The sequence below is a fragment of the Parasteatoda tepidariorum genome, chromosome 11 (genome assembly GCF_982258835.1).
Source record: "Parasteatoda tepidariorum strain Cologne lab strain chromosome 11, Ptep-v5.0, whole genome shotgun sequence".
Classification (NCBI taxonomy): domain Eukaryota; kingdom Metazoa; phylum Arthropoda; class Arachnida; order Araneae; family Theridiidae; genus Parasteatoda; species Parasteatoda tepidariorum.
The window spans coordinates 56219471-56241937 of record NC_141765.1 but is presented as its reverse complement, the minus strand read 5'-3'; the positions used below and the strand labels follow the sequence as shown (position 1 = coordinate 56241937).

The 22467-nt window shown below is 30.1% G+C and overlaps 1 protein-coding gene and 1 long non-coding RNA gene across 5 annotated transcripts in view; one reads left to right on the top strand and one right to left on the bottom strand.

Moving 5' to 3' along the window:
* Positions 1-22467, top strand: part of LOC107445928 (uncharacterized) — a 275554-nt gene that overhangs the window by 194176 nt on the left and 58911 nt on the right. The gene's annotated exons all lie outside the window — the stretch shown is intronic.
* Positions 5285-15843, bottom strand: LOC147801810 (uncharacterized). Of its 3 annotated transcripts, none has more exons than XR_015430594.1 (3): positions 15789-15843; positions 9279-9370; positions 5285-5443 (listed from the first exon to the last, which is right to left on the bottom strand). It is a non-coding gene; the product is annotated as an uncharacterized LOC147801810 (long non-coding RNA). The 3 variants fall into 3 exon arrangements; XR_015430595.1 differs by lacking the exon at positions 15789-15843 and adding an exon at positions 15669-15735; XR_015430596.1 differs by lacking the exon at positions 15789-15843 and adding an exon at positions 10815-11413.

The following is a 22467-nucleotide window of genomic DNA, read 5'->3' as shown; positions in this document are numbered from 1 at the left end:
GACAAAATATGCAAAAAGTAAAATTAACATGAAGGGATCCAAACTATGGAGAGCTCTTTGGACCAAACTATATAGACCATATTTTCCAGATTGCGGCTACCCCTATATTTTGGGGGTCAGAAATCCGAATTCTTCGAAAAGCAGGTTATAGAGAGAAAGTGAATGTTTGTGTCGAATTTTGTAACTTAAAATATCGTCTGCTCTGATTAACTAGCATATTTGAAGCCACCCCTCGAAACATTAAGATTGAGTGCTAGAAAGACCATTTCATCAAAAGTTATTGAAGGTGGTCTGTTTTTTATATTGTGCATTTTGTGTAGATGATCACTATAATGAAGGTATAGCTCTTATAATGTACTTTGTAAAAATTATTTTCTGGCGAATTCGAATCCAAAACTCAGAAGATGAATAAACTTTTGCCACAAACATCTAGACATATATATCTTCTTAGGAAATTATTTCAGTGAACTAATCCAGAATTGGCAATAATTAAACGGAATTCCTGGAAATGTCTCTTAGTTTCTCCGAAAGCAAGCAGAAATGTAATTAAACCAATGATTGATTATTTATCAAGGAGTTATATATGCTTGAAAATCATATGAACCTGTTGCATTGCAGAGGCTCATGATCACATTTTTATTCGTAATTTATGTTTATAAATCTGATCACTTAACTTTATTGACTGAAAGTCGCAATCATATTAAATTCGAAATTACTTATGTTTTGCCATTTTAAAACGCTTATATGTCTTTCCGAGCAGGAAAATCATTAAATATAATTTAATTCTCTTAGCAAATATTAGAGTTGGGAAAAGCTACCTTTTTTTCATATCCTGTTTAATTTGTTTAAATTGGATAAGATCAGGTACTAGCATACTTCCAGTTAATATTTAATTTACTCTCCAAAATATAGGTATTTTACATTAAATAATATTTATTTTTGTTGTTGTTGTTGTTAATTTACGTCGCTCTAGAGCTGCACAATGGGCTATTGGCGACGGTCTGGGAAACATCCCGGAGGATGATCCGAAGACATGCCATCACAATTTTGATCCTCTGCGGAGGGGATGGCACCCCCACTTCAGTAGCCCGACGACCTGCGCGCGAAGTAGAGCACTTTACGGCAGAACAGTTTAACGAGGACCAATACCGCACACCCTCGGTCCCTACGCAGACTGATCCAAGTGGTCACCCACCCGCACACTGACCGCAGCCAGTGATGCTTGACTTCTGTGATCTGCTGGGAACCGTGTCTTAACGATCAGTCCACTGCGGGACAGATTTATTTTTGGAACTAAAAGGATAATTTATTATTCAAATAAATGTTTAAGAAATTCTATTAACACAGCTGATTATTTGAAAAAGAGAAAATTTAGCGACTCGGTTTTGTTTAACTTTCCCCAATTTATGAAAAATATTCTCAAATATTACAAATTTTGATTAAAATTTCCAAAAGCATATTTCAATCAGACCTATAAGATCGTTAAATCTTGCCCATATCGCTAGTTCAAAACTAAAACGACACATCTGCAGGTATAATACGTTTGCAGATGTGTCGTTTTAGTTTTGAACCAGCGATATGTTCGGTGTGTCTAATTCTCATTTCTGTGAATCTCAACCGAATTTCTTCGGAAAACGTTCTTAAATATGCATATACTTTGGTTATTATGCAAAAATTAAAAAAGAAAAAATTATTGTAAATGTCATTGTTCTTTTTGTTTGAAAAAAATGTAATTTTCGATGCATTATGAAAGTAAAAAATTGCTCAAAATATACAGAAGGTCATTTAAGGTCATTGCTTCAGATGGATTGCATTATACTGCAGTGCAACAGAGAAATCTACGTAAGAGACAAAAAATTCAAAATTGAGATTTGAATAACTTTGGCATTTTTGTATTAATAAGATGCATATAGCAAATAAACGTGTGTGTTTTTTTTAAGAAAAAAAATATATCAGTTTTTAGAAATTTATTTTAACATTGATAGTGTTTAGCAATGGAAAGAGAATAGTTAAGTCGCTTTTCTCAAAATCTATCGTAAAGTACTTATATTTTTTTTAATAGCTCAGCAGTTAAACTATTCTAGTTTTGTACAGTTTAACGAATTTCATCTCTTTTGCTATTGGAATTTATGCATTTATTTCTATACAATACCTTGTTCTTATCAACGCTTATTTTTATTGGAGACACTGGTATAAATTTTTGTTTTAATACCTCAAGTAAACGGCAAGTTGATACTACGCAAAATGGGAGGCATTTTATTATTTTTATGTTTTGCCAGTATAATGTGCTTGCTAAAACATAACTATTTATCAACCTATTTCATTACGGTATGTTAAAAATTAAAACCCAACATTAAAAATCTTAACGGCAGACCAAATGCAAAATCACATGTAGTCAATAAAAATTAATCCCCCCCCCCGAATTACGCACTCTGGGACAAAGACACTTTTGCAAACAAAAGTAAAATTGAATTTTAATCAAATAATTCTGTTTATTTTTAATTTAATGTCATGCGAGTGAACAATTTAATTTATCATACTTAACTTTTTAACATTTGCACTTGGGTCCGCCACCTATCCATTTCGAAAACATGTAGCAATTTATTTAATTTATGTTACAAACAAATCCAAATTTTATGGAGAATCCATCAAATGGATCATGAAAATAAAACTTGCGACTTTTTGACGTTTTATTGCTCAGAAATTATTTTACCGATTTTCTTATTATCACTTAAAATTAGAATTAAAGTCTAAAAATTGTTATTTCAAATCTGAAATAAGTTAGTGAATTCTTCGCCATAGATCATTTACAGTAATTAAATGTACTTTTGACGACTTTTTGACGTTTTATTGCTTAGAAATTATTTCACCGATTTCTTTATTGTCACTTAAAATTAAAATTAAAGTCTAAAAAATGTTATTTCAAATCTTAAAAAAGTTAGTGAATTCTTCGCCATAGATCATTTACAAAAATTAAATCCACTTTCGACGACTTTTTGACGTTTTATTGCTTAGAAATTATTTCACCGATTTCCTTATTGTCACTTAAAATTAGAATTAAAGTCTAAAAAATGTTATTTCAAATCTAAAAAAAGTTAGTGAATTCCTCGCCATAGATCATTTGCAATAATTAAAACTACATCAACAATAATTATTCTTAAATTAGCTTTGATTTAATGCTCTATTATAATTTACCAGCTGTTCTGATATCTTACGATTTGTTTTAACTTTAACATTTCTCTTTGTACAGATTTTATGCGTTACATCAATGACAGCCTTAAATTTCTCTCAAATTTTATAGTTATTTTTGTAAATTGCTTTCTTGAGAGACTTTTTAAAATCCAAAAATAACATCGACTATTTTAAACGCTTAGGAAAATTTTAAAAAATTCATGATTTCTAAGCAACAAGTTTCGTATTAGACTGATCATAAAGACACGGCTCCCATAAGAACTCCGAAGTCATACGGTCAGTAAGCAGGTGGGTGACCACGACCACTTTGATCCGCCTGATTAGGGGCAGAGGGTAAGTGGTATCGGTCCTAGTTAACCTTCTACAGTTAAGTGCTCGCTTTTTCTCGCAGGTCATTGCGCTACCAAAGTGGGTGAGCGATTCCCTCTGCAGAGGATCAAAATTGTGTTGGCATGTCGTAAAATTAACCTTAGGGACATTTCCCAGACCGAAGTCCTAATACTACCACATAACTAACATTTTTTTTTTCTAATGCTCCCCAAGACAAATTTTATGATGGTTTTTCTTTGATGGACCAACATGAATATGATGGTAACCATCATGAATTTCCATCAAAAACCATCATATTTTATGATGGTACCAACAAGACTGACCATCACCTCATATTAGGAATTGGAACAAATTTATGTTGGACCAACATGAACAAAACCACCATAGCATGATGGTATTTTCCGTTAGTCCAACAAATAAATCCATCAAGAACCAACATGGTTTGATGGTAGTTTTTGATAGCCCAACCTAAAAATTAATCAGGAACCAACATATGTTGTTGGTCTCAACTTATATTCCATCTTAATTCCTGATGGTACCAACAAGACTGACCATCACCTCATATTAGGAATTGGAACAAATTTATGTTGGGCCAACATAGACAAAACCAACATAGTTTGATGGTGTTTTTCAATGGTCCAACAAAAAATCCATTAAGAACCAACATAGTTTGATGGTATTTTTTGATGGTCCGACAAAAAAATTTATCAGGAACCAACATATTTTGATGGAATTTTTCAATGGTCCAACAAAAAAAAATCCATCAAAAACCAACATGGTTTGATGGTATTTTTTGATGGTCCAACAAAAAAATTTATCAGGAACCAACATATTTTGATGGTATTTTTCAATAATCCAACAAAACAATCCATCAAAAACCAACATGGTTTGATGGTATTTTTTGATGGTCCAACACAAAAAATAATCAGGAACCAACATATTTTGTTGGTTTCCAACTTACATTCCATCAAAAACCAGCTTAATTTCTGCTGCCACCATCAAGACTGACCATCCCCCCATGTTAGAAAACCTACGTGTGTTGATGGTTTCCAACTTAATGTCACAAAAAAACCATTTTATTCTTTGGTACCATCAATATAGACCATCACTTCATATTAGAATTTGGAACAACCTATATTGAACAGATATGAGCTAATCCAACTTTGCTCCATGGTTTAACAAAACACAAATGAACGAATTCCAACAACAATCATACTAATTCTTGATGATCATACTATTCTACTAATTCTTGAAGACTAGCCATTACCCATATTTTAGCTTGTTTGTTGGTACATAAAAAACCAATATATATTGCTGTTTTCATTATGGTGAACCACTAAGTACATCGTAAACAAAATTGGCTGGTTACAACCATAACTTTTCGCCACAATCCATGTATTTTTTAATAAGCATGATTCGAACATCTTTATGTTAGTCCAATTTACATTTGAAAATAATATATAAAAAATTTTTTTTGTATGGAATACTATGTCAATATCGGCTATGATTATGTAGAAGTTTCATTATAATATTGAAATTAAATTAAGCAAAATTAAAGCTTGAGACTCTAATCATTTGGCGGACCCTAACTTACAGAAAGTTTTTTCCTACATTTAAAACAAGATAGCATTCCATAATTTATTTTTAATTTAACATTAAGATTGAAGAGGAAAAAAAATTTCCTATAGTTTATAAGTACAATTTACAAAAAATATATAATAGATTTCAAAAAATAGAATTTTGATAAATAAAGACAAACATGTAAATTGAAAACATTTATTTAAATACATTTAATACATTTATAGTACTTTTAATAATTTTTTTTACACATATAATCTACAAAAGTATTTGACATACATAAATGTTGAATTTCAATATACAATATTGATGAACTTTATTCCCATAAATTCTCGAATTATAACTGCAAAATAAAAAAATCAAATTAAAACACATTAGATAAACAAATGACAGTAGCTGTTTGCTTATTTTTATGCTGAAAATAATAACAGGTCTGCCAGCTTATACGCATTCTAAAAAATATTTTATAAAGTGGTGGACATTCAAAAATCAAAGCTTTAAAAATTTTTGTTAAATTTGCCAACAGCCTTAAAACAAAAGACCTAGAACAAAATCTCATTGCAAATGAATGAATTTATGAGAATTGGCATGGAAAATTGGCTAAAATAAATAGAAAATAATATCCTAAAACATAAACTTATGTAGCACTAGAATAAATATTTGAAAAAAAGCGTAGAAAGTTGACAGTCCTGTAATAATAATGAAAACATATAAAATAAATATAGTCCTGGGAGAAAATATTGCATAATTTTTAACACTAAAAAAACTGAACATTGCTGTATACCTTAAAAAGACTGAGGGGGTTAGTGATTAGACATCCAAAATCTTAATATAATTATTTAATAAAAATATATTATAGGCTTGATCATTGAAATTCTGTGGTATTTCATTCTAATTAGTTAATGAAAATATTTGATTAAACTAAACACTGTATTCTTAACATGTTTCTATATTGCTAAGGCATGAATGATTAAATAAGCACTTAAATTGGAACAATTTATGGAAGGTCAGAAATACTCAGCACTTTCAGTAAGTTAGTGTTTGAATGAACAAGTACAGCATCTCTTTAATTTTTTTTCAATCCTAACTTATTGGAAATTCTCTCCTAAAACCAAAAGTAAAATTGTTTTCTTTTGCCAAATGTTTACTTATTTAGTTATTAAACATTTTAACTCAAAAAAGGCCTCTGTAAGTAATGCAATCAAAAACGATTCCTGATTCGTTATGAGGCCACATGTGCTGCCTCCATTTGCTAAGGCTATTTTAGTTTTGATATCACTTACATCATACCATTCTAACACCTTTTTTTTACTGAACTAAAAAATCTTAAATATTCAGAACTAGAAAATTTTGTCAACTATTAACAATGTTTCAGTGGGTACCATTGAATTTTAACATTATAAAAATACATTATATCAAACCCACATTTTCATTCAGCTACATAAGGGCAAAATTTATAATACAGATAGTTATTGATCATGTGAAATAGTAGGATTTAATCACAAAAAATCAAATGAAAGCTAGAATGTATTGGCTTTCATAGCACAGCTATTGTAAATGAACGGCAGATGGACAAGTGTGGTATAATAAAATTATGTTTACGGAAAGTACATGTTTTTTGCGCAAAAAAAACTTTACAAATGGTACAAGTAAAGTAATAAGATGTTTTTTGGGAGTTTCAAGGAATTCTGAATGCATGAAGAATTAAATTATAAAAAAAAAGACTGTAATTGTCTATTATAGAGAAACCAAAAAAAAAAAAAAGAGAAAGGGGTTAATTTGGCTTCTTTTGTCTTTCTAGTGTTAAATTTATAAGGGAAAATTGTTTTAAGGCAAAGAAGTAATCAGTAAACAAAACAATTAGAAGTTTAACAGTAGAAAAATATGATTTCTCTCTTATTCAAAAATAAATAAATAAAATTACTACAAAATAAATTATACATTAACTATTCTTCAATAAATATTAGCAATTAGGAAAAATTATTTTCGATGGAAAAAATAAAATATAATATTTAAGCTTTTACAACTGTGTAAACCTTTAAATATTTTATACTTGTAAGCAATTGAAAACTATAATAAAAATAAACTAAATAATGAAGAATTTAAATGTAGTACCTTATTACAGTTTATTGGAATGTGTTTTAAAGAATAAAAAATTAATAATATAAAGATTTGAAGTCAATTGTCCTATTTTAAATAAGATAGAAATTTAACGGACGAAATGTAATCTTAAAACACATTTCTTAAAAGTTGTTGAATATATGAAAATAATTGGTATAATTATTGCTATTGCTTGGAAGAAAGTTAAAGATTAAACATCAATAAATTACAATTCTACATCTGTTTAATAAAACTGTTGCCCTGCATTAAAATGCCATATACAGTGAAACCTCCAGGAAAGATCACCTCTATGTAGCGATCTCTATTTACAACCACTTTAGGGAGGAAAGGTATTTTTTCCATGGACTTTAGCAGAGACCATAAAAACCTCTCCCAGCAATTAGGCAAAATCTCTGCACAAGATGAGGAAAAGGTCAAGTAAGGAAACACAATAAAATATCAAAACAAATAAGTAGTTTAAAATGTATTCTAAATATTTGCTTGGTTTTTATTTAAAGAATTATTTCTGATGATCTCTCAGATATCTACAACTTCATGTTGTAGTCAAATTGCACTAAAGACGATAATTTAGTAATCAGAGTTGAATGATTTATTTTTGATTAATCAGTAATTTTTGTTGGATTACTTTTAGTTATTTTAAGTATATAAAAAAAAGTCAATTGGAAAAAACTCAGCATCTCAAACAAACAAATCCCTTCTGATCTTTTACAGCTGATTTTTATGAAGAAAAAAAAAATTAAATGCTAACTTAAAAACATAATTTTTTATTTATTTAAAAAAACTACACCATACATAGTTGGTACATTTCGTTTCACACATAATTATATTAGAAGGGATTATTTCTATTAACGTAAAATTTTATTCACCCATCCAGTTTTCACGACATCAACACAAGGAACATTTCAATACCAAGAGAATGACAGTCTATAATTAAAATTGTTTGCGAAAAATCATGTAACTTTGAGTCGATGAAGGTAACACCACTAAGAACGACCAACCTCCATTCCCAAGTCCATTTTATCGAGGAACAGAGAATGGTCTCTCCTGAGAGGTTTTCATTGTATAATTATGTCCATTATGTGAGATGCAATTCTTACTAAGTTTGTTAATTTTTGCAAGATTAAATTTCTAACAAATTATGAAGTCTTAGAAATACAAATTCTTAAGTCCAGAACAGTAAGCCGGAAAAATGACTTCAATGCTACAAAAATTATTAGTAATAAAATAATAATGTTGTCCTAAACGAAGACTCTAACAAAAAAGCAAACGATCAGTTAACTAAATACAAAATATTCAACTAATTATCTGGTGACAAAATTGTCACTACATTCGACTTTTTCAAGAAAATTTTAAAAGACAAAATAAGTAAAGAAAACTAAAAGCAGTGGGAGTGACAACAGCAAGAAAAAATAGGACACATTAAAAATATTTATTTCCAAAAGAAATGTCAAGCGTTTGACTCAGCTTATAATTTCTTTAACAGAATTTTCTTTTTGTTTCTAATGCTACAAAAAACGCACAACATTTTTTTAAAAATCTTAGTTCAAAAATCATTTTGAATACTGAGAAACAAAAACATAATAATTCATTTCTAATAAATTATTAGAAATGAAATGAGGCTTCAGTAACGCTACAGCTTTGGCTCGAACCACTATGTGACTGTGATTTGCAATTTTTTGAAAATTTTCCAATAACTCTTAATGCTATGCAAAAACTCAAATTAATACTTATGTCAGATATCGAAATTCTGATTCACAAGTACGATGGCGACAAGAAAATTGGAAACCTTATTTTTAAACCTTAATTACTTCAGGTTTTTTTAATTTTTGTAAATAAAGTGCTTTCCAGGATCTAGTATATTTTAGAAAGTTTCGAGTTTGATATTTTTAGATACACAGAAATCACTCCAGATTATGAAATAAAAATAGTTATGAAATAAAAGTTAGACATTATAAAAAGAAGTTTACACATTTAATTGAAGAAAAATTAAAAAAGCTTCTTAATTCTAACTAAATTTTAAAATGAAAATGATTATTTTTTGCACTAACAAAACTTACCCATCCTCTCAAACAGATGAATGGAAACGAAATCCTAATGATCAACAGATTCTACGTTCAAATGTTCCTTTTAACTCATCCAAAGTAATGAACTGAAAAGAAAGTCAATTTATAGAAAAAAATAAATTGCATTTTGTTGCCCTAAATACGAAATACCTTGTTTAGAATGGAATGAACATTTTAAAAGAAATATTTATGTTTACAACAATTTTCAGCAAATTACGCTCGTATAAGGATAATAAAATGGTAATAAATAATCTTAAAATTGTAGTAAATTTTCAGTCACTTTACAGAATATAAACAAAAATGTGAATATGGGTATCGCTATCAGAACATTTGTCCTTCATACAATTGATAAAATAGCAGGAGTGAATTTAAAGTAGTTTAATTGTTAGATACTTTATCTTTAACTGCTTTACATAATATAGATGTGTGCATTGTGGATAACAAAAAAGCTCACATCAAACTATCAAAAAAGATTGGGAAAACAGAAGATCATAACAATAAAATGAAAGAAAAACAAAATTGCTTATTAATGTATAGAGCATCACTAGTGTTGTAGGATACCAGTCTTAAAATTTAGTCTCAAAAGTTACGTGCTCAGCGACTTAATTCTAAGATTCGGGACACAAAGCCTTATTGCAACACTTTGGGCTACCTAAACCCCTTTCGAATCTCAATCTCAGAAGAGATTATCTCGTGAGATTCAGTCAGACGCATAAACATATGTCTTTCCATGCGACGGAGGTTCAGGATTTTGGAACTTTGCCATATGCACCGAGTGTTTGCGTACGGCAATTGCATTCGCTTCTGAGTGACGATCTTACACCAGAGACTAAATTCAAAAGACTTTCAACAGCATTAATCACAATTATTTTATCCATCATTTTCTATGTTACAAATATCTTTAAGATAGCATCAATAAAAATTTTTTTTATTTTAATTCCCACTGTTTATGTTAAAGACCAAGGGACTGTCTAGGTTTTTCTGAGAGGTACCTGTTTCGTGAAAATTTAGATATATTTAGTGAAAATTACAAATTATATTAAAAAATCAACATAAAAATATGGATTATCATTTCGTATGAGACACAAAAACAAAATTTTAAGAAAAAGTATTTTGTGAAACTACTGTTTTTAAGTTGAATTGTTGAAGGTACCCCTGAACGGTAATAAATTTGGCTTGGACAGACCTCTGAAGACAGATAATTTTATCAATGTTTAATTAATATTTATTTTAAACAATGAATCAATTGTTTTCGAAATTGAATCTGAATAAATTAGGGAATAGATAGCGGTTAGATAGAATCTGAATAGATACCGGTTTATTTTTATGAAAAGGGGTTGATTTATTGGTATCAAAGTTCAGGCAGAGCCTTCAAAAAACGATTAGGGAGAATACTGATGGTAGATGAAATAATAATAGAATTTATGATTTGTCCCCAGCCAATTTATAGCTCGAGTTCCACATAATTTTTTAATAAACATTGCACTTTTACACGAGGTAAAGAATAAAAATAAATGGAGATTTCCGTACCATGATCTGTGGGTATAATCGCCAAGTCTTGAAATTTCCGGGCAGTGTCCCGAGAGAAACAAAAAAAAACATCACTGAAAGGGACCAACTCGAAAGGTATAACTCATAGCTAGGACTGGGCCATTAATCGATATATCGCGACATCTTGATTTAACGCCTGTATCGACAGGCCGATACAGCGACTTTCGTTCCAGGCGATGCATCAGAAATCCGATTTAAGCGTCGAGTAAAGAAGACGAACGATATAGCGATACAAGACACGCAAGGATCTCTTACGTTTCGATGACAACTCGCGCTGGGAAAGACGATGTACGTATCGTTATATTGAAACGGCCTTGATTGCTGAGCGGTAGAATCAGAATCAGTTTTGAGAACATATATCGTGATCTCACATGTTCTTTTCCGCACCTCTTACTTTTTTTTTCTTCTTTGCCGTGATTTGATCGTTTCTTGTAGATTATTTCAAACTTGGTAATCGCCGTCGTTACCTTGTTCTGAACGTAATCTATTATTGAAAAGAATATATAAAGAAGTGTTTCTGTATTAATTAGGTAAATTTTTTTTTTAAACAAAACTCTTTTTTATTTTTAAATGTGAAAATTAATTTTGATATTATATGTTTAAGTATTATTTTACATTATTAAATTTATTACAAACGGAAATCTAATTTAAGGTGCCCATAAAGAATTAAATTAAAAAGTAGTCAAATTTGTTAGGCTATTTTTTACTTTATTTTAATTTATTAAAGACTTTTTGGATAAAATAATAATTTAATGGGTTTTTATTACTGATTTTAAACTTATAAATCTTTAGTTGTTTTCATTTTTATAAATAAAATTATAACAAAACTTATTCTTCCACGACTTCTTTTTTTTAAATCATTTAGCACTTCGTTTTATTAAAGAGTATAATCATGTTTTTTAATTTTCTTTCAATATTGTCAGTTGAATATATTATCGAATATCATAATTCTTTTGTTTTTATTTTTAAGAAATTAATCCTTACTTTGTTTTTTAGTTCAGAATTCGGTAATTATTCAATTTAACTTTATTATTTATGTGAAATAATAATGACAAAAAATAGTGTTTTAAAAGTGCTTTTTTTGTGTAATTTATTTAGCACTTTGTTTTAAGCATACAAATAATTTTTCACGAACTTATTTTTTGAATTTTCTTTCTATATTGTTAGGTAAATATATTGATAAATTTCAATTTTATTTATATTTTTATTATTTATTTTTAAACTAAGAAATCTTTCGTTATTTGTGCGATCATTTTTAGAAAATATAACATTAATATCTCTCTTAAGTAAAACATATACATCAAATTCATAAATTGATTTAAATCAATCTGAGTATGAAGTTTTGATAGAAATCCGACTTTCTGCGCCTTACAAGTAAATGAATTTCAAAAATACTATATCGCGATGCAAAACTGACGATGCATCACGATATAAAATTTCTTTATCGCCCAGTCCTTGGCGAACAAAGAACACGGGGCGCGCTCAAAAGAGCAGAAAATCAGGGTCATGAATCGTGGTTGCCGGGAGAAAAGTGTTGCACCAAGCAGACTCCTCAATTCTGCTTTTAACATGTAAAGTCTATGGCGGGCTTGTCATACTTTGAATCGATTTTTCTTGTTCAAGAATCGGAGTGATCAATTAAAAAAAAATACTAATAATTTTTTCAATCTTTCCTATCCACGAAAATGTAGGTTAATTTTTTTTATCTTTATTACTTTTTGTAATATTGCCTTTGAAACACAAGTCACTTTCTACCTTTGAGTAAGGGAGGAAGGCAACTTCCACCCCCAAGTTCACTAATCTTCTCGGTGGGAGGTCTTGCCCCCTTTTGAAAATCTTTTTCTCTCTCTCTGTCCTTCTGAAGAACTGATATGGGGAACGCTTTAAAAACCGATAGCTTTCTCTTTAGTTATAAGCTTGTAATTTATTATGAAAATTATATTTGCTGATAATTCGTTCATTCTATATACATTTTATTTATTTAGTAGTAATAATTTTCTTGTTTTTATTCATTTTGAGAATGGAATTTATTTTTTAAATACATTATTCCCCTTTTTTAAACTTTGTTTCTTGTTTTTTAAAGATGTTTCAGAATTAAAAAAATTAGCTGCTGAATAAAGTGAGATTAATTAAAATCGAATAAATGACGTAAAGATCTTCCAATATGCTATAAAGCATCACAAAACCGCCGTTTTCCTTTTTTTTTAAAAAAATATATCGTACACTCATTTGTAGGTTTAAAAAAACATTTACATTAAAAAAATTTAAAAGGTTCCAATTTTTTCATTCCGTAAATAGTTTTAATTACTCCAATAGCTGGGATAGTATGTTTTTTCACGGTAAGGAAAAAAAAAATAGCTAGTACACAAGACCACGCATCATCCAGACATGAACAAGCACTTAACCCTGTTTTTAGGGCTTTAATGTAAATACACAAGAACACTAAAGTATTATGAAATTTTCATTTTAATCAGCAAATGAAGAAAAATATGAAAATACACGCATGTATTTTAAAATTCTTTAAAAAAAAAAAAGGGAAGTAAAAGAACATTAGTGGTCATAATTAATATTCACGAGAGAAAAATACAAACGGTATCAAAATATAATGAATCGATGCTTAGGAACGCAACATTGAAAATATTGAAACCAGTTTGATTGCCAGATGAAATAAAAAGAATGAGAAATGTGATTATTATAAACACCACGAAATTTCATCACGATAAATTAAAAAATTAAAATAAGCTGTAATACTTAGAGTTAAGTTACTCTTTGTTACTTCAGACAGTCAAACTGGTTTTGATGTTTTCAGACCTGATTCCTTAGTTGATTCCCTAATCGGTAATTCCTAATTAATACACTTTTTAAAACTTTTTTTCGCAATATTCTAAAAATATATATTAAGAGTAGTAATTATGCAATATCTTATGTATTTAATAATGAGAAATTTTTCGAATTCATATTAAAAGTGTATAATGTAACTTTTATTCATAATTTTTTGCTAGAACAAAGTATGTAATCAATGTGTTATTTTAATTTCTCTTCCCTGACCCTCTTTTGCCATTCATGGAGAAGAGTTTTAGTAGAAATTTCTATACTGCAAACTTTAATTAGTGTAATTATAGTTAATTAAAATATAAGAAAACTAACCGTCATTAGCATTACATAAAGAGGAAAAACACGAAAACTTCCCAGGGTTAGCCAGCATGCCATCTATATGAATATATCTCCCAGATAACCATAATTTTCTGTATTTTTGTATTTAATAAAATTTTGTAAAGTAAACTTGTCTCAATCTGTTGTTATGTTGTAAGTTTTAATGAAAACCAATAAATGCCTTTTCTTTCAAAAATTTCGTTATCGTACTTTTTTATAAATTAATTTCGATTATTTTGATAAATCTTTATATTAATTACAGTGAGCAGTCTCACAAATCTATGTACTAAAATGTAAAATAACATAGAATTGTTTTATTTTGTTATTTTTAATGATCCATCGAAATGATCTATTAGAAAAATAAATTTAAACTGTCACTTCAGCTTATTAGTCGAAAATGTTATAATTTATTTTTACGACAGAAATGATGCTATTTTTTATGAATCCTCAAAACTGAAATGAAAGAGTTACATCAATTTTCTTATAATATTACTTCTACGTTTAGAAAATTATAAAGCTTATCAAAGATAGTTTTTAAGGAATTTCTTAGAAATAAGTTATACTTTTGTAAGTTATTTATTTGTCCTTTTATTTACGACATTTACAAATAAAATGCGTTCATTACCCACTTTTACCATCATTCTTTGTTATTAGGGTTATAATAATTTTAAGTTAAAGGCCTAAAATTAAAAATGAAGTTCCTTTATTAAAGTAATCACAAGATATTACTTGATAAAAATTATTTGATAAAATATAAATACCTTTTAACAAGCAAAAGCTGATAAATAAAATATTTTCGCTTTTTAATAAGTTATGTTTTCCTTTATTCCTTTAAAATAAACTTCATATAAAACTGCGCTTTCAAAATGTGCAGTTTAATAAATTTATACTAAATAACTGCTTTAGATCAATAAGGAATTTCTTTTGTATTATTGTTAAATAATATCTTTGGCGATAAGTTTTTAAAGTAACTATAACTGAGTAGAAATAATGTAAGTAAAAATGATGAATATGAGTTTGTGGGTGAAGTTTTAAATGTATCCGAGCTAAATTATTTGAATAAGTTAAGTGATATAATCGGAATTTAGATCTGTCTTAATATGATTTAAAATTTTGTGATAATTAAATCGAATAATTTTCAATTTTGATGTTTCAATTTGTTTGTGACAAATAACAAATAACCCCGTGTTTATTTGTTAAGAATCAAATCAAAATAATAAACAATTCAAGATATAATTAGAAAAAGTGCATGTTAAATAAAATGATAAAACTATTTTGAAAATAAATAAAGTCGTTTTAGAGTTAAAAAAAATATTTTTTAAGTTTATCTTTGAAAGAGAAAAAGCATAATATAAGATGAAGAGTGAGTTTCTTCTGATATCTTTTGAAAGCTAGTTGACCCCCGCAGGTTGCAATTCCCCTTCAGTGACAGTGATTAGTTTCGGGTTACTTAACACACGCACCCCCACAAAAAATGTAGGGGAGACAGTGAAACGGGTTTTGGAGGTGCAATATATTTCGTCCCTTTTCGAACCTATCCTTACTGAAGGTTGGAATTGAAATGAAAAGGCCTCCTTAGGTATTCTTTGGCCAAGGCCCAGTCCTACTAATAGACATCCCCGGGCAAACATCTACGTGTTATTTTTAAAAACATTAACAAGTTTAAAATCTACTTGGTACCTTGGCAATTGCAGTTGGTACGACAGATCACTATACGGAACTATCCCCGATAAATTATCTAGAAGAAAAGGTACTGAAAATATAATAATTAAAAGAATAAACAATTTTATAAAAACTTACGTGATTGCAACCTAACAAACAATAAGAAGTTGAGCTGATATTTTGCTGCTCACCCCAAACGCAAAATTTGAAAAGAACACTTAAGTACCATTCACACTGCACTCCTGATTGCGATTGACGCAGGGTCGAATGTATATTGTGAGAAATTAAAGTATACTCTGGAATTTTAACAAAGCAATATAAAGTGTTTTTTTTTTAATTCATTTTCTATTAAAATGTCTTTCGGGGTTCGATCCTTGACTCAGCCAAGACCCTCCGAGAGTACATGCCATGTACAATCTCGTAAAATCGGAGGAATCGAAAGTCTTGTATTCGGTCTCTTAGCTATACCATGGGTACAGGGATATAGAGAAAGTTTATAATCTGAAAATCCTATCATTAGATCGAAAGTTATTCAGAGTTATTTTGTGTGTTTACATCACCATCAAAATACTTAAATAATAAATTTAATAAGTATTTTTTAAGTTTTTACCTACTCCTTAGCAACTTTAAAATTCAATATATTAATCATTGCAATTACTAAATATTATTTCATTTATATAATAGTTCGGGATAGCCTAGTTGGCAAGGTGCTGGACTCACGGTCGTGAGAACAGGAATTTGAATCCATCCTTCGAAGACTCCCCGTGTAATAAATGGTGACAGTTGAAAGTTAAATCTGTTGGGTCACAAAGTTCTCCATGATCTCATAACAGATTAAATCTCTGGGGTGGGGGGGGTACTGGAATTGAGATAGATCGCTCTCTGGTTCAGGTCAAAATTAGGATCCGTGAATGAATGATTGGATTTATGAATGGGTTCCGCCATATAAATGGGTGTGATGTATGGGTGTGGCAGAAGTTAAATTCTAGGCCCTAGATTGTGTGACTGGAAAACAAGAACAATCACACAGCCCTTACTTTAATGACCTACGACAACCAAAGCAATATATATAATAATTTTTATTTATTATAATAGTAAATTTCCACGCCGTTGTAAAATATTACTAGAATATGCACGATTTAAGAAAAAGTACAAATAACGGCTTTTGTTCCTCTCATTTAATCTATCACTCGTTTACTTAAATCCACGAATCGTTCTAATTTCTGTGAATACGTATAATTTTTTCTAAATTGAAGATCTACCTCAATGTTATTATATTTAATAACTATTTATTTTTAACCTTAAATAGAACTTTTATACAAATTGCAGAATTTCTAAAAAAATTTATCTTATTTAAATCCTCTAAATTTAATTATTTCTGATATGTTGCTTTACTGTTTTGTATTTTTTAAAAACGCCATAATGTTATTAATTGCAATAACCACATGTTAAATAATTTAAATCACAAGTCTTAACCTTTCAGTAACCAGACAATGCTGAAGTAGTGCACGTGTACATAAAAATTTAATCTATCACTAGTGTACCTATATGAATGAATCTTTCTTAACTTAATCCTGACATGTAGCTTTATTATTTTCTGCATTTAAACCTCACCTTTACGATATTAATTGCAGTTACTATCAATTTTTAACCTTTAGCAACATATTACTACATTTTTAGCATTTAAAAGTACAACTTTCAACCCCATTGTTAAGTATCATAAGAATATGTTCGAATATACCGCACGTGTGAATAAAACTAACGCACGTGTGAATCTTTTTTAACTTAATTAATCCTGATATATAGCCTCCTTGATTTGTGTTTCTAAAATTCACCATAATGTTTTGAATTGCAATTACCATTTATGCAAATGGTAATTAAATTGCAATTACCAAACCATGCTCATAATTTAATCTCGCAGTCGTATTCGCGATCGCAACACTCGAATACGCCATCTGGGGAGAGACCGGTTTCATGCCTTTAGCCCTTCTCCCTTCCCTCTCCTCCTCTTTTCAGTTGTATAGGAATGTACTACGATAATTTCCCTTTTCTTAATATTTTTCCTTTTTACTTAATAAAAATATTTTTTAAAATTTCTATAATACTTTTCTTTAGAACTATGTTTAATGTAGTTTTCAGTTCCATATAGTTTTTCAAGTTAAAAGATTTTAATCTATGTGAAAATCAAGAGAGAAACTAACGTACTTCCTTCCTCTATGACTTTCCACACGCTAATGGGGAAAGCATGTGAAGTGTTGCCATAGGAAAAGAGTTCTGCTCTACGCCACCTGCAGCCCATTTCGATCGCCAATACCCATATGAATAAATCTTTTTTGATCATATTAATACTAATATGTATCCTTATTGTTTTTCTGAATTTAAATTTACCTTATAGATATTAATTGCAGTTAATATAAATTTTAAACCCTTAACAACATATTACTATGATTTTTGCCATTAAAATTACAACTTTCGACCCTATCGTGAAGTTTCATAAAAATATGTTCGACTATACCGCACGTGTGAATAAAAACTTTATCTTCTTTGAATCTCTGTTAATTTAATTAATCCTGATATGTAGCCTTCTTGTTTGGTGTTTCTAATATTCTCCATAATGTTATGAATTGCAATAACCATTTATTTTAAACCCTTCGTTATAATTTCACCACATGTTTGATCATTTAAACCACAACCTTTAAGCATTCAATAAAATGCCGCGAGACGATGCTCAAATACTACACGTGCTCATAATTTCTCAGTCGTGTACCCATATGAGTGAATCTTTTTTAATCTCATCAATATTGATATGAAGCCTTATTATTTTCTGAATTTAAAATTCAAATTAATGTTATCAATTGCAGTTACTATTAATTTTTAACCTTTAACAACATATTACTACATTTTTTGCAATTAAAACCACAAATTTCTACCATATTGCAAAATATCACAAGACTATATTCGACTATAACTCACGCGAATAAAAATTTTATCTTATTTAAATTTTTCTTAATTAAGTTAAACCCGACGTGTGCCTCATTGTTTTGTGTTTCTAAATAGCAATAACCATTTATTTTTTAACTTTCATAAGAATACTTTCACCACATATTTAGTAATTTAAATAACAACTTTAAACCTTTCAGTAAAATGTCACACACAAAGCTCAAGCAGTTCACGTGCACATAAAAATTTTATGAATGAATATTTCTTAACTTTATTAGTCCTGATATAAGGTCTAATTGTTCTATATTTCTCAAATTCACCTTAATGAAAATAATTATTGCTATTATTTGCAATAACTATTTTTTACCAACAATTTCCATCATATTTCGATGGCTGTTGTTGGTTCATCATTAGTAAACATACCATGCTGATTTACCATCATAAGGGAAATACAACATATTCCATCATAATATGATGGTTATTGTAGGGCCAACATTAATATACGTAACTTGTTGGTTGACCATCATAAATATAAACCAACAATTTCCATCGTATTTTGATGGCTCTTGTTGGTCCATCAATAATAAACGTAACATGTTGGTTGACCATCATAAAGGGAATACAACATATTCCATCTTAGTATGATGGTTATTGTTGGGGCAACATTAACATACATAACATGTTGGTTGACCATCATAAATATAAACCAACAATTTCCATCATATTTTGATGGATCTTGTTGGTCCATCAATAATAAACGTTACATGTTGGTTGACCATCATAAAGGGAATACAGCACATTCCATCAAAATATGATGGTTATTGTTGGGCCAACATTAACATACATAACATGTTGGTTGACCATCATAAATATAAACCAACAATTTCCATCATATTTTGATGGTGCTGTTGGTCCATCAATAGTAAACATACCATGTTGGTTGACCATCATAAAGGGAGTACAACATATTCCATCATAATATGATGGTTATTGTTGGGCCAACATTAATATACATAACTTGTTGGTAGACCATCATAAATGTAAACCAACAATTTCCATCATATTTTGATTACTGTTGTTGGTCCATCAATAGTAAACATACCATGTTGGTTGACCATCATAAAGGGAATACAACATATTCCATCATAATATGATGGTTACTGTTGATCCATGAAAAATCCAACATTACTTGATGGTTTACCATCATAGCAATACAGCAACATTTTCCATCTTGCTATGTTGGAATTTGTTGGTCCATCAAAAACCAACAAACCATGATGGAAATTGTTGTATGATGGTGCCCATCAGAACATGTTGGACCATCAAGAATCTTGTTGAAACCAACATAAACCATCAAAATCCTTTGATGGTACCATCATAAATTTTGTCTTGGGTCACCTGGATAATGACCTAGGTCATACACGCACCTGAAGGGCAGATTTGTTGGCCACTCTTTCAGGGGCACCATATTAGGTGGTCCAACGTTGCTCCCACAGTAAGGACAGATAGTACAGAGAAGGAAAGAACATCCATGCCTTGCCCGGGATTCGAACCCAGAATCTTTCTGACGCAAGAGCAGTTCCCTAACCCCTACACAGGCCAGTCGGCTACATAGCTAACATAATGGCATTAATTAAATTGTAACGTGTTTAGTTCGTGGATACAACATTATGTATTAGAACATTTTAAGAATTATCTAAGATACTAGGTCCCACAGTGAACTGATCGTAAGACACAGTTCCCAGTAGATAACCGATGTCAAGCATAATTGACTGCGGTCAGTGAGCTGGTGGGTGTGCGTGGTATTGTTATACTGTCTACTGTAAAGAGCTCGACCGTAAGGCGTAGTTAGTAGTACCATGAGGTATGTAGTGAGGAAGCCATCCCTTCTGCAGAAGATCAAAATAGTGACGGCATATCTTCATCCTTTGGGATGTTTTCCAGATCGTCACCAATTGCTCGTTATGTAGCTCAATGCAACGTGAATAAAGTGCTACAACTATTACTGCTAAAATATTAGGCTTTCGTCTAATAAGATAAAATCTTGTTTGACGTAAATCATGGAATTGCGATGTTCAATTGATTAAATGAAATTAAAAATTATGAACCATTTTCAGAGAAAGTAATTTTATATTTTTCGATTAAAATTTAAACATATAAAAACTATTTACAACCATTTGATTAAAAGTGCTCAATGAAATAATATTGCGCCATTAATAATTTTTTTTCTTTGCTAGATCCATTATTTTTTAAGCAATAGAAATGACCTAGATCGACACACAAGGTCGCATGTTTGTACCTTGACCTTGATATCGATAAAGAATTTTGACACTTACGAGGAAATATTAGACAGGAATATTTGTAAAATCTGTGAGCTTCAAATGTGACTTTCGTGGCTTCGGTGCACTGACCTTTCTCCAATCACATTTCCGTATGGGAGACAGCAGGCTCGAATTTTGTTGTCATTCCAGAAATGTCATTTGAAACTTTCTTGTTTAATTTATTTTCAATAGCTCTTTCCTTTAAGTATTTGAACAAGGGTTTAATAGGAAAATTTAAGTAGAATAATTTTGTGCTTCATGTAAGAAATTAGAAAATGAATGTTATCTAAATCTTTAGGTTCGGGTCAAGAAGATATTTCAGAATCTCAGCTCTCTCAAGCGAACAGCTACAACAATTTGGATAAGCTGACTAGCTTATCCAAAATACAAATAATTTCAATATATAGATAAAATACCAATATATTGACAAAGTATAGCTTATCCAAATTTTGAATAATCTGACTAGCTTATTTCGGGAAAACTAGATAGGTGTGGTAGTAACTTTTCTAAAAGAATATTCGACCCTTTCAATTTAATATTCTGAAAATTGAAATCCCTGACAGAGTTTCTCTAATAAAAATAATCTTTTTTTTAAATATTGGAAAGGTAAAGGGGTCAGATTTCGAATGTTCTTCTAGAAATTTCGCTATCAGTATTTATAGTTCTCGCGAAAACCTAGACAGCTCAAAGTTGGAAAATCTAATGAGAATGCATAGCTGCATCGAAAATAGCATCAAATCAAAGTTAGAGAAACTGAAAAGCTGAGATAGTCGATAGAATATATTCCACTGCCATAAACGAAAAAAAAAAAAAAATTCGTGATCCGAAATCTTTAAGAAACTCGTTGCTCAATCGTGAATAATTTACAAGGGCTTGTAACAGAGTGGGTCTCAGGTTTAAACTTCAAAGACACTGAAAATCTTAGTGCACCACAGGGAATAGAAAACAAATTAGAGAGTTGTATAAAAGTATATTTGCGTGGAGAATAACATTAGATCCAAGTTGGAGAAACTGGTAGATTGAGATTATCAATAAATAAAATTTCTGTACTATAACTGAAAAAAATTGCATATTCATGATCCAAAATCACTGAAGATTCGTTGTGATTGAACATGAATAACACATAAGCACATATGACAGAGAAGGTATTAGGTTCGAGCCACGAAGTCAATCAGTTCTTTACAAGAGGAGAGCATATAAGTGCTTAATCGAAGTAAGACAAGCAGAAAAACCGAAATAGATTATGGTTGCTGTTTGCTTACATCGCAATAGAGCTGGACAATGGGCTATCGGTGACCGTCTAGGAAACATCCCTGACGATGATCCGAAGACGTGCCATCACAATTTCGATCCTCTACTGAGGAGATCGCTCCTCTGCTTCGGTAGCCCACCGACCTGCGCGTGAAGCCGAGCACTTCACGGTAGAACAGTATTACAAAGACAGATACCGCACATCCTCGGTCGCTTTGTAAGCTGATCAAAGAGGTCACCCACACGCACACTGACCGCAGCTAATGATGCTTGACTTCGGCGTTCTACTGGGGATTGCGTCTTAA